The sequence below is a fragment of the Apteryx rowi genome, unplaced genomic scaffold (assembly GCF_003343035.1).
Source record: "Apteryx rowi isolate R43461 unplaced genomic scaffold, aptRow1 scaffold_32, whole genome shotgun sequence".
Taxonomy (NCBI): domain Eukaryota; kingdom Metazoa; phylum Chordata; class Aves; order Apterygiformes; family Apterygidae; genus Apteryx; species Apteryx rowi.
In genome coordinates this window covers 4205709-4210106 of record NW_020449641.1, presented here as the reverse complement: position 1 = coordinate 4210106, position 4398 = coordinate 4205709, and the positions used below count along the sequence as shown (strand labels likewise).

The window sequence follows — 4398 nt, the reverse complement described above, 5'->3', positions numbered from 1 at the left end:
ACTAGAGCTTTTTATGTGTCTGAGGATAAACCTATTCAAGCCTAAGGATAAGCCTATAAAGGCTATGGGATGTCTTTTTTTACTAAATCTAGTTTGGTGAGTTGAGAGGAAGCTGAGATTTGTACAAGCCATTCTCTCTACCAGGAGCTGGAGGAAAGTAGTTCCTATTCCCTTGTGGTATATGGTAGACCTGCTTTTTGACCTTAAAAAGGCACCTAAGGAATTGGTCCATCTAACCTGATGTACAAAATCAAGCTACATCTTTTCTTTGTGTCTCATCTTCCAGCTGCTATCAGAAGGCATGTGATATGCTTTTTCTATGGCAGTGTTTCCAGCAGAATAGGTGCAACCTTTGCCTTACAAAGAGCATAATACTATACTGATCAGGAAGAGACTAATTGTCTTGTTAAATCACCAGAGTGAGGACTGACAGGTGATTCCCTACTCTGCCACAATTTATTGTGACCTTTGGCAACCCCCCTGAACTTTGTGCTGCAGTTCCCCACTGGCTCTGGCATGTGTACTTTGCACTTAGGTGGAGTTGGGTACAGTTGCTATGCATGCTTAGGATGTCTAGAAAGTGGGCCCCACTATCCCTTCTTGCTATCAGTGCTTTGCTTCGCAAAGGAGGGGCAAAGGATAAGCAGAAATACTGCGAAAGCACTGTGATGACAGTGGGATAAGCCCTTGTTTGCACTGAAAAGGGCTGTAATTTTCTGACCTATTCCAGGGCAAATGTTGCTCAAATGGCTCCTGCAAAGAAAGGTGGCGAGAAGGAGTTTTCTACCATCGCTGAGGTGTGGTGGCTGAGGAATATACCATCAACATTCATAAATATATCCACAGAGTGAGCATCAAGAAATGAGCATCAAGTGCTCTCTAGGAGATCTCTAAAATTACAGTGAAGGACACAGGTCTGCCCAATGTCTGAATTGGCACCAGCTTGAACAAAGCTGTTGGGACTAAAGGCTGGATCTCAAAGCTGTTGGTTCCTTACCACATGCGTATGTGCATTACCGCATATGTTTGGCCAGAAAATACAGTGAGGGTGAAGATTCACTAAACAAGCTCTACAGGCTGTTTATCTATGTATCAGTTGCAACATTCAAAGAACTACATGTAGTTAATATGGATGAAAACAGAACAGAAAGGACCCAGCACCTTGAAGGATTATCACTGCCTTTATATGAATGCAAGGAAATTGCCTTTTCTGACTAGTCTCTTCTCTGAGCTTTCACAGATTTTTTTTCCCCTTTTTTGGCTTTGGTAACTGATAAACTCCTGTACATTCTGCTATTTTAATACCAAGCAAAAAGTCTCATATGCTAAATCACCTTATTTCTTTCTCATCACAGTGAGCACAATCTCTTTTTAGTAAAAGGTATTAATTTAAATTCCATAATCCCAAACATATTCTCATTTCTGTTCCATGCTTTAGAAGGCCAATGGCATTTTAATTTAGTAAGGGAGAAACACACATGACACTGTGTTCCCTGCAACTGTCTTCTGACCTCAGAGTCTTTCCTGCCTTTCTTTGTGTTCCAGCAAATGCAATCTCTGCTTTTATTCAAGAATACTCTATCCTTTGATATCCATGTTTTATCAATGGGCAAAATTCAAATATCTGTAGCATTTCACAGTGACTTTTGGAATATTATTTGCATTATTTAATAGTGCAAACCCATAAATGGAGCTACAGCAATATTTATGCACTACTTATGTCCTACTGAAACATCTGGATATGTGCTGGCCCTTTACAGAGAAATCAATTTTGTTTTGCCTAGTTTTGGATTAAAATGAATTAACTCATCCAGCAATATCTTGATTTATATCAGCTCCATTTATCTTTCTAAATAAGATTTCTTTACTAGGTTAAGATTTACTAAACTGGGTACATGATATTACTGATTATTTTGTGGCATGTGCACACTTCAGTCATATGCACCACAGTTCCTAAAGTATCATCCTTTGCCATTTTTATGCTTCTATTTTGCTGCTTAAACTTACTTCAATCTACTCATTTTGAAAGAGGTGCTCATTGCAGTCCTCATGCCCCTCCTTTAGAAATGCCAAATAACACTCATTCACTCTTTTCACTGGTTTGATTCTGCTCTCCTTTGCTCTGACACCTGAAACCCACCACACAAAGGCAAGACTGCTGACAAATCAGAACCTACCACCTCTAGATTATCAGCGTTGCTAGCAAGTGATTTTGAAACCCTCCAAAGAAGTGGGGATTATTTTGTTAGTAATTTTATGGATTATTCTGAGTAGGTAATTCTAAGAAAAACTGTGCTGTTCTAATAAACAGAGGTCTCAGCTGCTTGTTGCAGTTTCTTTTTCTTCTTTTTACAGACCTGTGCATCATATCTAATACACTTGTCCTCCCATGTCGAAGTCATAGTGCCTCACAACTCCTAGGCTAGCCAACACATAAAACATACCAGTGCATCCCCGGGTACCTTATGGTGCTGCACTTCAGCATTGGCTTCTCGAAATCAGAGCCCCCTCATTTACAGCTCTGCATTGGCTGCTAAGCAAGGAGGGCACCTTGACTTCAGATCTCGCTGTACTGTCCTTGATCTGGCAGATCCAGAATTGTTCTCATCTCAAACATGCTGCTGATGCATTTGCAGAAAGAGATTTTTTTTTTTCTTTTTTTGTGTGCGCTGTTACAGGAGTATGGAGAACCACCAGTTGTATTTTAGAGCTTCACTGTGTAAACTGCTTCTGTCCCAGTTCCAGTGGCGTTCTTGCTCTCTGGTCAGGTATGGCAGAGACCTGAGACAGCCATGGGGGAAGAGGAGAGGTAACAGCTGTAGTCTCAGTTTGGTGTCTGCCCAGACATGGCACAGCAATCTTCTCTGTTTACCACAGAACAGACATTACTAAGGAATGTAGCTGGAGCAATGGTCCTGGGTATGTGGGGACATGAAGAGACAAGGGAGAAGGGCAGTTTCATTTTATTCTGTGACATGGTGAGCTTTCAAGGTCCTCTGTAAAATAGTTTATGAACCAAGGCATACAAGAGTGATGATTTTCAGCCCAAGTCATAGTACTACACAACAAATTGAGTTCATTTAATAACTAATCCCTGGCATCCTTGCTACCTGTGCATTCTTTTAATGCTCCTGAACTCTGTGCTGCTAGCTTTCCTTCTAGCTATGTGCTGTTTTTGATGTACTAAGCAGAGCTGACTAGAAAATAAGAGCTTCTATTTCATGAAACATGTAGCATTTTCATTGCTTTTTTAAATCCTATTCTAGAAGAAAACGAAGTGTAGGGTGTTTACTGGGGGCACAAAAGACTCAGGTGCTCTCACAAACATTGATTTTGCCACAAGTCCTCAGCAAAGTGTCATACTAGGACAGCGTTTCTTTTTCTATGCCTGTCTATGCCCCTGGACACTCGTATCTCCGTGTTTTTTTATAGTTTCCTGTTCCATCCTAGTGGGATTCCTACTGAGCAAACCACTGCTGCACCCTATATTATGCTGACTATGCCTCGTTCCTCATAGTTCTGAGTTGAGATATCCTAGCAAGAGTTAAAAATTCAGACTATATCTACACACTCATGTCTGTACGGAGTGCCAGCTAAAAGCCTGTTGCATCTCAAGTGCACTCTCTGGAAAAACTGTCTCAGGCTGGTCAGAGGTGCCTGGCCCTTTTAGCCATATGCCAGGAGGAGCAAGAGCAGAGGTGGCTTTCAAAGCCAGTGCAGAAGCAGATTAACCCTGCTTGAGCACAAGGTAATCCAGGAAGAAATTGCCTCAGTGCAAGGGTGAGTACAGGTTCAGGCTTGTCCCAGAGGCAGCTGCCTTTTATTGGAGTATTACAGTCTACTAAGGTGAAAGAGTTCTTTTGAGAGTTTTCTGTACATTAATACTATTTCCTCTGAGGGGCTTTCTGTGCTCTGGTATGTTCTGGTCTGTGTGGTGGGTTCTGAGCTGGGGAATTTCATGAATCAAAGCCTAGTCTCTCAGAAGAACTTTTTTTACAGCTGCCCTCCCTGTGAAACATGGGCTCTGCCTTAGCCTGACTTGAGTTTGCAACAGCCTAACTACCGGGGTTTAAAAATGGGTAAAATGAAATGAACCTTCAGTTTCAGTGGAGTGACCTTTGCAAAAAGCTATTGCTTTAGGATTCCGTAAGCGTAAATAAGGAGACCTTCTACTGCAAAGTGTGTTTATAGTGAGCCCCCTGCTTCTTGGTATGCACTCCTACCAGTGATTTAAGACAAGCTGTGTGTTTGTTACCAGCCCAGCCACCCGGGGAGCCCCCAAAAGGCCGTGTTCGGCGCCTCCCGCACGTGGCGGCTTCCCTTGCACGCTGCGCTCCGGGCTAAGCACGGCGCGTCCGCGACCTGAGCCGGCCCGGCCCCGCAGGGCGCCCTCCGTGC

The 4398-nt window shown here is 42.7% G+C and overlaps 1 pseudogene; it reads left to right on the top strand.

Annotated features, from left to right (window-relative positions):
* The first annotated feature begins 713 nt into the window (after window positions 1-713).
* On the top strand, window positions 714-1218 carry LOC112968582 (annotated as a pseudogene).
* The last annotated feature ends 3180 nt before the right edge of the window (window positions 1219-4398 follow it).